This window comes from Indicator indicator, chromosome 7, assembly GCF_027791375.1.
Source record: "Indicator indicator isolate 239-I01 chromosome 7, UM_Iind_1.1, whole genome shotgun sequence".
In the NCBI taxonomy this organism is placed as follows: Eukaryota; Metazoa; Chordata; class Aves; order Piciformes; family Indicatoridae; genus Indicator; species Indicator indicator.
Genome location: NC_072016.1, coordinates 9,752,604 through 9,766,006, shown reverse-complemented (window position 1 = coordinate 9,766,006; position 13,403 = coordinate 9,752,604). Strand labels below are relative to the sequence as shown.

The 13,403-nt window shown below is 40.1% G+C and overlaps 1 protein-coding gene across 1 annotated transcript in view; it reads left to right on the top strand.

The window, feature by feature from the left end:
- The window catches only part of SORCS3 (sortilin related VPS10 domain containing receptor 3), a 306,703-nt gene that overhangs the window by 150,693 nt on the left and 142,607 nt on the right, over nucleotides 1–13,403 (top strand). The gene's annotated exons all lie outside the window — the stretch shown is intronic.

The window sequence follows — 13,403 nt, the reverse complement described above, 5'->3', positions numbered from 1 at the left end:
TTTAAGGCAGATGGAAAGGAGAAGGTTAGAAGTGAGATGGATATCTGTTTCTTTTCATACCCGTCTGAAAGATACCACATTGAAAGCTATAATTTCAGTTTTCTTGAAGAAAATAAACGTTCATGTATTATGAAACTGCACAATTAGGGTTGCCTTTGTGTGCCTTTATGTATCTGCACTTCATATCTTTTGTACTTATGCATTTCAAGAGCTTTTATGTGCATTTTTTCTAGGTTTCTAAACTCTTTTAATATAAATTTTTTGTTGGTTAATGCTGAGGTAAGTATTTAAAGTGAAAGGAAATCTAATGTAGGATTTAATTAATAAAGATAGGGAATAAAATGAGGACTAAGTTGGCTTTACAAAAAATGTTTTGTTAAATAAACATTAATTTAGGTTTCAGAGACATTGCAAGTTCGGTTAATAAAAGCAAGTATGTAGGCACAGGATCATAAAATTGTAGAGTTGTTAGGGTTGGAAGGGACCTCAAGGATCATCTAGTTCCAACCCCCCTGCCAATGGCAGGGACACCTCACACTAGATCAGGTTAGTCAGAGCCACTTCCAGCCTGGCCTTAAAAACCTCCAGGGATGAGGCTTCTACCACCTCCCTGGGCAGCCTGTTCCAGTGTCTCATCACCCTCATGGTGAAGAATTTCTTCCTAACATCCAATCTGAATCTATCCATTTCTATCCCCCCTAGTCCTATCACTACCTGACACCCTAAAAAGTCTCTCCCCAGCTTTCTTGTAGTCCCCTTTCAGATACTGGAAGGTCACAATAAGGTCTCCTCAGAGCCTTCTCCAGACTGAACAGCCCCAACTCTCTCAGTCTGTCTCCATAGGAGAGGTGCTCCAGCCCTCTGATCATCCTTGTGGCCCTTCTCTGGACACGTTCCAGCATGTATAAGTAAAATAAAAAGAAGAGAAAGCAGGCAGATGTGTGCTATGCCATTTATCCACCAAGGACTGGAACTCTGGTCCTGAAATCCTTGCTTAGAAGCAGCCTGGGACTTTTAGGGAAAAAATGGCCACTTGAATGAAAGCAGGCACAGCTTTTAGGAAAAGAAAAAACAGAATTCAAACTCTTTGCATCTGACTTATTAACCATGCATGCTTCCCTGAGGTTGCTTTGTGTAGAAGAATTGAATGGGTGAGCAGCGTTTCTTTGGCATTGCTTGTGGATGGTAAATGTTGGTATCCACAATGTTAAACATACAACTGCCAGCCCCGTCATTCTAAAAACAAAAACAAACAAAAAACCCCAAACAAACAAACCAACCAACCAACCAACAACCCCCCCCCCCAAAAAAAAAAACCCCAAACTAACAAACAAACAAAAAAACCCCACAAAACTAAAATCAGCTGAGGTTGGTATCACTTAATTTTCTACTGGAATGGCTGGAGATTCAAACTGTAAGGAGGAATGATGTGAGAAACTCAAGCCAATATGTCATCTTTGATTTTAAAGGACTTGCAAACAATGTTGGGAGGAAAAAAGGCCAGTTATCAGGTGAAGTCAGCTTGGTGCACATACATGACAGGGCTGCCTTGTCTGGTTTCCTAAAATTCAGTCCTGTTGTACTCTCTGCCTGCTACACCTTGTATTGCTCGAGTCAGAACCCTACAGAGCCATAGGGATGGTACAGGGTTGTAAAGAGAAGACATGGGGTAAAACTAGAAAAGTCACATTCATACTTAGATGTGGACTTCCCAAGTTGGCTGCCCATATTTATTGAAGAGGTCACTTGCTCTAATTTAGCCAGCAAGTGTTAAAAGATGTACCAAAAGTTGTAATATCCACTAAAATAAAGCTTTAATTTTGTCACTTAGCTTGGCCATTGCTTTTATGAAGTGGGCAGAGCAGACCTGTGTGACATTTCAGAGTGCCCAGCCTTGATTACAGGACAAAAGAGGACTGTCAGGATGCATCACTTTGTAGAAGGGGCTGCCTGTACGTAACACGCAGCCAGTGAACCAGATGGACACAGCTGCAGACCCTGATGTAGGGCAGGTTTATGAGACTTCCTGCCTTTCTCCACCCTTCCTACCTCTTCATGAAACATAACCATCGCCTTTACTGTTGTGACTCCAATAATATATTAATTTATGAAGTATGAAAAATGAGGTAGTTTTGAATTAACGAGGAGGAGAATGGTGCTTTACAGACAGCAGGATAATCAATCAATAGTAATGAGTCAGCATGGTCTGTCATTAAAAAGAAGGAAAAATAATAGAATGGGTGAGGAGCAGTGCTTGGAAAAGGGGCAGGTGGGTCCTTTTGAAGAATGCATAATGCTCTGCCCTTCATCTTTAGTGGTAAGAACAACTTCACCAGGACTGATTTTTTTTTTTCTTTGAAGAAAATCCTCCCCTCACCAACCCTAACCCCCAAAGCCACTAATCTGTGGCAAAATGTCTTTTCATTTTGTTCTTTACCAAAGTGAAGAATAGGAAAAATCAGCATTGCTCATTGAGTAAATTCTCATTTTCATTAGGACAGATTAGCAGTGTCTGCAGGGTGCATGCTGCCCACTGTCTCAGTTTCTGCTGTAATATGCACATCTGCCTCTTACAGTGTAAATGGAGTCACTCTAAATTTGAGCTCTGACTTGATCAATTCATTGTAAAATGCTTTATCCCAATCAAACCTGTGAATCCTGCAAGCTCTTGGGTGACTGTGGTAGGGCCAATTTTTCCTTGAAGTTGAGCTTGGCAGGACTGGATCTTAGAGGAGCATTTCACCACATCTCAGAATGCTTAAGGCTTGTTTTTGCACTAGCTAGAGTTCATTGCCCTTGGACCTGTCTATTCTAAATGCCTTTTTGTATTGTATACAGAGAGGTGTTGCTGGACTCTGAAAGTAATGAGAGAGATTTTCTAAGTGGAACATAAATGGAGTTAGAGGAAATTCAAGCTGTGGTTTTCTTATAAATCTAAGTAGTCAACACCTAGCTAGGTCCTTAGGTCTCTGAAGAGAGACTGGTGTTGCCTTTTGCCAGTGAGCCCTGCAATGGTTTCATTCTTTGTTGCAACAAATCAGATAATTTTTTTTTTTTTTTGATCATAAGAATGGTAATCTGGCATCTTTTGCCTCCCTTGGAGCCATTCCATGGCAGGCCAACATGATCTTTAAAAATGACTGCAAGAAAGCAACAAAACTTAGGAAGCAGCTGTGGTCAGACACATGAGTGTCAATGGAGTGGAGGCAATGACTGCAGTACAGTGCTCAGGACCTGGAAATGAGTGGAGAGATGGAGTCATCAAGGCAATTTTCTCACTTTTGCCAACTGATCTCTGAACCAAAGTGTTCCTTCTTCCAATTCCCTATTCTCTTCCCCTAGTTCCTCAAGATACTGCAGTGACCAGGCTTGTATGTGTGCATGGAAGGATACATAATGGAAATGATGTGATTTTCCTGAGGTACCAGTGACCCTACTGGAATAGGGCATAGTGGCAGTGGTTTGCAGTCACTCACTTTTTCAGTAATTACAGGTAAGACTTCTGCCACAAACCTGCAAGGATTGAATCATTGGGAGGTAGTTTTGCAAATGTAATGGAAAATATCAAAGCCAGTGAGCTGGTACTCGTGAATCATGTTCCTAGATCCTGAAACTTCCTATACGTTATGATCTCTGGCACCTGAGTTAGCATGTGGTGCTTCCAACCACAGTGGATAGCTTAGAGCAGATTGCTACTGTACAGGACACTGTAATGGCATCGTGTTTTGTAACTTTAACCTTTAATTTTTGGGGGTCTCAGCCTTCCATCCAGAAAATGGATAGAGCTTTTCCTACCTCCTCAGATTCCACCAGTGGAGGGATGGTAGGAGAAGTGCATTAGGGACAGTGAGAGACATGAGTAATGGATACCAGGTAAGTAAATTGAGATAGATCATTAGCATCTGGATGTGAGCATTAATAAAGCTGACTGTTGTCTATATTCTCTCTGCAATCTGACAGAAAAGCAGAAAAATAAAGTGTGTAAGCAGTGGAGAAGCAATGATGCATTTAAAATTGTATTCAGATTTAATGGCCTCAGGGGAGATACATAATACAATTTTTATTTTTCTGTAGAGTCATGAAACACTCTACTGTCCTCAAATAAAATAGAAAGCAGTAGAAGGGCTGCAAAAGTTTACTCCCATGAGTAACTCTCCATGCACATCTCTTTCTTTTCTGTAATGTGGAAAGTATTGTTGGTAAACTTATTCCCACATGTAAATTATTCACCCAGGTGAGATCTGTAATCAGAAGAGTGTTTTTATGTAAATGATGTTCTCAGTTCCAGCAGCTGGAATGCACACAACCTTGCCTTACCTTATTTTCTGTAACTATTTCTGCTTACACAGTAAGTTACCGTAATGGTGAAAATTACTTTCTAATTCTGTGGAGAACAGCACAACCATGCATTGACTCAAATGACATATAATTATAACAGTGAATGCTGCTTTTATGTTTCCGTGCACACACTTTGGGATCAGAACTGTTCTCTGCCATTAGGAAAAGATGGTGACCACTAAACAATCTGCTGCATGTTAAACAGTCAGGGATTTCCTATGTACAATGGAGAAAAGTGGGGAAAAAAAGCATCATATGTAACTATACTATGCAGAAATAGCAGACTCCAGAGCAAAGCTTAATATATATCAGCAGCTTTACATTTCTCTTCTGTTGATTTGCTGTCTGTGTTTCCTATGGAAGCACTGGTTGTTGCCTAAGTTCACCAGCTGTGTTTCTTTGTGCTTCTGGTCCAGGCCCAGACATAAAAGGGCTGGTCAGACTGGATGTATATGAAACAGTGGTGATGCTTGGGACCCATTTGGCAGTTTGTAGAAGGGAAATCTGCATGAACATGCTGTGATATGAAAAAGCCTTTGGCAAAATAGCCCAACAGCAGACAGTGCTGAAATGGCCTCAGGAAGGTGGGGTTACTGTGGCAGAGGACTTTGCTCTGATCATCTGTAGGGAGCTGGAGAGTGTGCAGCTGTGACAAGAATATAATGGGATGGAGTAACCTTGGGTAAACTCTGCCTTGCTGTGACAATGAAAAGGTTTTGCGACCAAGCATGTGGCTGTTGCCAATCAGTCACTCTTTGCCAGGTCAAACACACGCTTTTTGGATGGCTTCCATCCCCACTGGCACCTGAAATTTAACAAGCAAATGCTTGCTGTGCCTTGTAATTAAAAGTGAAAAGTACATGTGTCCAGTGCCAAGAAGACAAGAGGAAGCAGGGAGATATGTTGTTCTGACCTGCTTAGTGGTTAAACAAAGATGAGGTGTTCTGCTTTTCTGGGTCTAGTACCATGACTTACTCCAGTCCAGCACATGCAAATTGGATCCAGCTTGGGATCTGGCATTGTGGGCAGGTTAGGATGGCAGCCTTAGAGCATGTAAGTTCTTTCTCCCAGTTCTGATTTTGCCTAAGTCGTATAGCTATGATTTATTTTCCTTTCCCACTTGCCAAGGAGGATGGCAGAGTGGTTTTCCTTGAGGGTTCTTGCTGTCTATCCAATTTAGCCCTGATTTGCTCTTGATCTTGAAGGTATCCTTCAAGGTCCATTTTGCGCTCTTGCACAGCTGCTGGAGGTGGTAATTAAATGAAGCTCTCTCTCCATAGGGGATGGTGTGTGAGAGAGCTTGGAATTCTGTGAAGTGTTTTGTTTTGGTGTGGCAATTTATGGCAGGTATGGCTTCAATACCAAGAGCCTGTTTTAATTTGTAGAGATCTGAGCAATTAATCATAGTTGTAATCTGGGTATAATTAGGTACAAAAAACAAAAGAGGTCAGAAATATTAAGCAGAGTTATTTACTGTAAACAAGCATGGTGGTCTGATGTGCATCTCCTTAGAGAAGGGAAGGTGGTGCTGGTCCTCATTTGATGTGCTTTTACTAATCTCTTTTCTTGGAGTTAATCCTGTAAGTACTGGGATGATATCTTTCCCATGGATTTTCAGACAGGAGGGTGATATACTTTTCTTTCTTTATTTATTTAGCTACCAAGCTGCTCTATCTCAGTCTCTATAAAGTCCTTCTAGCATCTCCATCCCTTCTAATCTTTATAAGAAGCAAATGAAAGGATTACTGAGATGCTGTCTTCTTACATGCGCACTCTTTGACTGAGCCATGTTTGTAGCACATGATGGGGCTATATATTCCAACTACATGTTTACTCTCTGAGTGTAATACTAGTATCTCATGAGTGTAGATTATTCATCCTCACAGGACAGATTTTTGTTCCCTTGGGCTACTGATTCCAATTTCTGATGAGAGAAGGCACATACTGAGTTGGTTACAGCTAAACCTCTTCTGTTTCTGAAGTACCAGAATTCTGCTGAGGAGCTTTTCAAGTTAACAGTGAACCTGGGGCTTGTGTGCTTGATCCTTGTGGGGAGGGTGTACCCTTTGGACAGGAGATTTGTGCTTGTATCATTTTTGATTTAAAAAATGGCCTCGATATCTGTGCAGAATATTGTGGGATAACTTGTAAAACTTATGTCTGAATGTATATAACAAGAAAACAGCAGAATAATTATGTATTGCTTTTCAGAGGAAACTTTGATATTCATAAAAACGAACAAGCACCCCAGTGATGTTCTCTTTTGTGTTGTAGTATCACCCTGCTGGTTTGGGTTAATAAATAAATAAATAAATAAATAGCTCATCACTTTCTACCTTATAATGGTCCTCTTTCAGATACCCTCTACAAAAAATACAACATTGTAGAGACTTAGATAGGTAACTCAAACAGTATGTTGTGCTCTGATCACCCTCTCTCAATGACAGGAAGATGGGGAGCCCACAGATAGAGTCCACCCTGATTTTGTTGTCAGGAATATATTCTATCTTCTCAAACCAACTTACTGGAGTACACTTGCTGCAGTCTCCAGCACAACTGGGGAAGTCTGTGGAGTTAAATGCTTACAGAAACAGCTGTTGACAGCTGGAAATCCAGTGACAAGCAATGGGATTCTGCAGAATAGAGGCTGGTTTGTAATTGCAGAGAAGTTCTAATGGGAAGTAAGTTTGGGAGAAAGGTTAGAATGAAGTGCCTGAAAGGTCTTGAGAGAGCTATTTGGTTCTTTGGTCACAGTACATATAATGCAGACCCAGTGCAAAAGACTTAGGAAACTCTATTTCATTGCTCAGTTTCTATGGGTGTCTGACTCATTTTTCATTATCCAACAATAAATACAGTAGTGAAAGTCACCTTTAACACTTAAAGATTGCTTGGATTTTATGAGATTGTATTGAAGTGAGTGCCAAGGTATAAAAGCCTTATGGTTGAGGTACTTTTATAACACATGCTTCATAAACCCTTATAAAGTGAGTGCAGTGCACTTCATCCTTTAAGATTACAGAGTTATGGTTCTGAGAGATGGTGATCTGGTGCTATATTCATTAATTAAATCTGTTATTAATGTTAAATTTCAGGCAATAAGAAGTGAAGTTACAAGAAGTTGAAACAGGGTAGGTCCAGACAATTTACCTCTCATGAAAGCACAATGCCTCTTTACTGCTTGGCTGATGCCCATGGGTTATTCATAACATTAAGGAAGTTTTTGAGCCATGTGAAGCAAGAGGGAGCCCCAAATCTGAGCTCCTCTGTAACACAAAGCTTGCAATGAGTGTTTTCCTTTTCAGATGCAAAATTAGTAATTATGTGGAAGCTGTTGCCTTCTTCATGGCTGTCTCATCTGGCTTCCCAGGGAGCAGATATCCATCTCCTCACAGCTGCTGATCACTCTGGAATGGGATGGGTTGCTTTACTTGTGTGCTAATAAATAGGATGATCTTAAAAGTCCTTTCCAACCAAAACTATTATATGATTCTATGATTTCTCTCTAGAGCAGATTTTTATCATTGCCCTTTCAATTTTTTCCCTGGGTGGTATGCCAGTCTTGGTAACTGGAAAGTAAAGGTTGGCTTCCTTTTCCCCTGATTATTGCAGGAGTCAGTAGTCTACAGGGCACTGAGTAGATATCTTCCTGTTTCTGAATATCATCTGAAAAAGTTTGTGGAGAGTTAACTTGTGCTTTTGAAACCAGTGCAAATCATGTAAAGAATTTTCTTTTTTATTAGCTTAATGCTGATTTCTGTGGATGCTACATTTGCTGGTAAGTAGACAGTTGCTTGTGACCCCAGTACATTTTTGTATTAGAGGAGTTTGGGCTGATGTAATTAAAATGATTTTTATTAGGTTTGGGTTTTTTTTAATTGAACTGACATGTAGTAAGAAAAGATGAAAAAAAGGATGAGATTTTCTTTGCCATGAGTTGCATCTCTCCTCCACAGGATTGGCATAAGAGAGCTTGAGGTATGCTCTATAGCTGTGTTCTAAGAGGTTAAGGTTGTGTACATACCTCTGAGGGCATCCTTTGGCCTGCAGGGCAGGTAAATTGCAGTAATGATGAAGGAAAGAGGAAGAGTGGAAGGGGAATGAATGAATAAATATTTACCAATGAGAAATTTCAGATGGTCAAACATTTACTTTAATGCTTCAACAGTGAAAAAAAAACAAGTAATAATAATAAAAATTCTCATGAGAGATTTCCAAACTGTTCTACGTTGAACATACTTGAGATGAACTGATGTTTTGAAGAAGGAAAATTATTTTGGTACCTTTAAGCCTTTAAATGTCATTTGATTTTGGTTTTGCAGTTTCAGAAGGAAGAAAGGACGTTGTAAGTCCACACAAATCAAAAATCCTCCATTTGCATTGACATTTCAATATAAATTGTTGGAACTTTTTGGCTTTTTAGACTCAAAACTAATATGGAACCTTGTTGGGAACTAGGCTTAGGTCCAGAGGTCTTTTTGGACCATACAGTCTTTTAAATTAAAATGGTAAGGGGGGAACAAAAAAGGATTTTTTTTTTTTAGAGTACATTTGTGTTTTCCTGTTGCTGATATAGAATTAGGCTGGCTTTGGGGAAGAATCTGAAGTGTTTTTGAGGAAGGATCTATAGTGCCTCTGAGTTGAGAGTGTAGTGTGTGGAGGCCAAAAAAGTAAGCCCCTTTTCACTGTAAGCTGAGCGCATTTGATATGGAAATCCCTAGAAAAATGTAAACATAAAACCTTAAGTGAGTTTTTGCAGCAGTGTTTGTGGCAGAGCTGCCTTCTCGATTGCAGAGAGGACAATGGTCTGCTACAGAGCAAATTGCTAATACATGCACTAAAGAGCTGGGTTTCTTTTGTAGCTATGGAGGCTTGTGTTGTTTGTAGGAGTATTTTCTTTAAATGGTTTTGTTTATTTCTTTTAGTATAACACTTCACACAGGCAAATGAGAATGTGACTGAGACCTGTGAAAAAGGCTGCTTATGAAAAGCACATTAAAATGAAGGGGAAAATGAGAAGGCAGCGCACAACAGTTTAATGCTGTCTAGGTAATTCTGGGAACAAAAGACATTTATCTTGAACCTGTCTTCTTTATTCATTTCCTGGGATGCTTCCTGCTAATGTAGCTCAGTGGTACTACTGCTGCAGATATTGTGCCTATAAACCCTCTGTGTGCTGATTTAAAGAGGTGTGCTTTGGTAATTTGCAATGAAAATTTATGTTGGTTGAGATAAATAAAAAGATTCAATGAAACTAATATTAATAAAAATGCCTTTTATGTAGCATGCTGTTTCATTTTTTTTTTTTTTTTTTGCCTAGGGATAATTTATTAAGAGATTGAGCTGTGTACAAACCCGATTTCTGTTTTATTGGGATAACAGAGAACCAGGGAGCAAGAGTGGTGATAAAGCTTTTGAATCTGTTGCTATGGGTACAGGTAATGTGATGGAGGGTGGGTGTGGGAGTGACTGCTTTTTCTTGTGCCTGGTTACAGAAGAGGAAGGATAGAAGTGATGTGCCAAGCAGGCCTGATAATGTGAGGGCAGAGCTGTGAAGGGTACTAAGAGGACTGAGTGCCAAACTACAGGAGAGTCTTTGGCATAACTGCAGTAGTTAGATTCAGGCAGATACAAGCTCAGGATACCTGTAGCTCGAAACCAGTAGAGTCTGGGCATGTTGTAGTGTTGTACCCATGAGAAGTGTTCTAGCTCATCACTGATGTAATTCAGTATTCCAGATCACAGTTGTCTTTGTGCCTGGCTGGCTTGGAGCGGAGGAAGGAGAGAGTTGCCACCATCCCGACTCGTCCACCTGGAGATAGTATATTTGAAACCAATATGAGAAAGTTGTTTGCATTAAGCCAGTGACACATCTGGACTTGTATTCAGGATAGTAGGAACTCAGTTTAAAGTCCTGCCTTAGTTTTTGTTATAGTAGCCTTATCAGAGGGCATGTCATTTTAGTGCATTTGTGCTGTGGTAAAGTGTCACTTTCCCTCCTCCCCACTTGTGCATTTGTGTGGAGCTCCTTTGAGGGTCCTATATGCTCTACAAGTACGACCAACTCCTGGCTACTTCTATGGTTTGAGTACTGAATACATCATGGCAGCTATGGGTATGACACTTCCCTCCTTGTTCTTTTTGCCTGCAGCCTGTGCTGCTGATTTCCTGGGTTAAATCTCCTTGAAGTATTTATTCAGGGATTATTGCGTTTCCTGATCACGGACTGAAGATCTCAGTCCATACATTACAGCTTATGTTGTTCTTGCAAGATAGCTTCTCCAAATCATCTCTCTTCTGTGTGCTTCTCTTGCTGATGTCTGGTTTTCTGCAGGACTGGAGTTCCTTCAGAACAGCTTTGTATGAGTCATAATAGGACCCAAAGCTCCTACTTTGAAGGAGATAGACCACATAACAGACAACTCTCTTACTCTGTATTCATTTCCTAAGGAGTTACCTGAAGTTGTCTGATTTTCAGCACAGGTTTGTTTTGTCTGATGCTTGCCATTCATTGTCCACTGAATTTTGGAGGTCATGCTATTGCCTCTAGAGGAAAAACTATGCAGTATAAATCACCTCATCTCAAATACGTTTTCAAGGACTTCCCCGTAGCAGTAATCAATCCTGCCTCCCCTTCCCTGCTCCACTTAAACTAGAGAAGAAAGTAACAGAAAATAATGTTTTATTTATATGTTTGTGTATATTCTAGAATTTAGCAAGGTGAAATTTAATTTCCTTTTTAATAAAGGCTGCCATTTAATTTAATATTATAGACAATGATTAGATCTTAAAACCCTATAAATTACATTTGACAGCTCTCTGGTGCTCCTTTGCTGTTCCTTATGGCAATTATAAATGGCAACACAGGGTGCTGGCAGATATGCTCATTCTGACTGGAGTTTGTTTATTGGCTCTTGATGAAAAGTGATTAATCTAAATCACTGCTGGGGTGGATCCTTCACCCCAGCCCCATAATGAGAATTGGCGGTTTCAGGCCTTTGACAAATGTCCTGCTATTTTCCCTGCCAAAAGTTGTCCCCTCCCACAGTAGCTTTCAGCCTGGGGGGAAAAAAAGAAAAGGAAAAAAGCCTGGAGTCTCCCACTGTCCTTTCCTGCTTGCCACATAACAAAACCATGGACCAGTCTTACCTACATGACTGGTGGTGGCCTTTTATTTTTCACTTTGGGCCTCCTATTTCTTCCATCCTGCTTTGTGTAGAGTCAGCCTTGGTTGGGAGGATGTGTGTCAACAGAGATTTTGTGTGTCCTCTTTTCTCTGTTTGAAGCACTGCAAGTTGATATCAGATCCAAGTGAAGGGGGAGTGGGTGACTAATGTGATGACACAGTAAAGTGTGACTACTATTCGACTCTTCAGCTTTCCCTCTAGTTCTTAATTTTCCTAGCTTGGTGGTTTTATTATTTGATCTTGCAACCACTGTTATGCTTCCAGAGTAACAAATTGCCTGGCTTTGTGAACCATCTGGTGGAAATATCACCTTTTCCATCTTAGCTGACCCATTTCTTGAACTCTCCACTGAAGTGCTGCGGATCGTGTGTGAAAGGACAGTGGATGTTTTTCATGTGTTCTGTATCAGGTTTATGCAACTGTTAGCTGTCTTGTTCTTTATCTGAGAGACCTCTAACAGTGACCATTTAATATGGTGCATTATTAACTTTGTAACCTCCTGTGACATCAGGTGGAAAATCTTCTTATTCCTGAAGTGTCCTTCCTTTTAAATGTAAGATCTCTCTGGACTATCTTGTTATATTGGCAATCTTATCTCCTTCTTCCATTCTGCAGAACCAAGCAATTTTTACTAAATTATGTTACAGTTCTGTCCAGCACAGGCACTGTGTTTTAGATGATCAGAGGTATAGCTAGGGGACAAAATGTCTTTGAAATCTAAGTCACCAGTGACAGGAAAAAAAAACCTGTCTTGTAATAGTGGGAAAACTTTTCTTGTCTGGAGCAAAACAAAAGACGTATTTTGATCTGATTAGAAAGAAAGGAAGCTTCCTTCTGGGTGGGGGCCATGGGGACCTGTTCTCAAGAGTAATTTCCAAAGTCACTTGCCTCTGGGGATGTTTCCCATGCTGTGCACTAGTTCACCATGCAAGTGCACTTTTTCAGGACTTGTGGTGTGGCTTTGTGTGGGAAGAGGTTGTTTCATGAGGCTGGTAAGCAGAATAGGTGAGGGATGTTGAAGGAACTCTGAGCTTGAACTGGATTCATACAGGTGGCTTCACCCTGGAACAGTGTTCAGTTGTAGTTTGAAAGGGCCTTTTCATTTCTTCATGGAAAGGATAAGAAACCATTTACATTATGTTCAGTTTCCCTTGGTGACTTCATGGACTTAATGTGCTGAAGATTAAAAAAGTGCTGAAATTTGTTGCATGATCAAGTTCTAACATGCCAAGGGTCTTACTATTCCTTGTAACTGATTTTTGCTGTCAAAATTAATGTGTTTCCCAGTTGTAGTCTTGAAGTGGAAGCACTGTGAAGTTGGCTAAGAAAAGTTAATGTGGACATGCAAGTGTGGCAAAACTGCAATGGATGTCAGCTAGCTGATTGTTCTGCAGCTAGCTAAAAAAAAGATGGTTCCTGGATCTGTTTTCCTGCTGAAAGGCAGTTTCTATATTTGTTTCAGCTCCTGTATCAATAACCTGCTGTGTTTAGCACAGCTCTAATTTATTTCCCACTGTTTGCCTTGACTTTATGGTACTGGCATTTGCTTTAATGTGGTGTCGTTTTCTCCAGATGTTAATAAGACAGTGATAATGTTTCCACAACATTTTTCCTGATAAGATTTCTGTAGAGCATCTGATAATGTGGAATCAACCCATTTAAAAATATTTGTAATAATTTTCTAATTAAAATTAGAGGCTCAAAAGTATTTTCTTCCCTGTACAAATTGAGTTCATACACTTTCCTGCACATGGGAAAAATTATGTGTTCATTGAATGAATTAATGTCTCCTACTGTATAAATTGGAATCATGATATATGAGGTTGTGCATCAGTCTCTGTACACACATACATGGGCTATTTTCAGATGGCAGCAGCT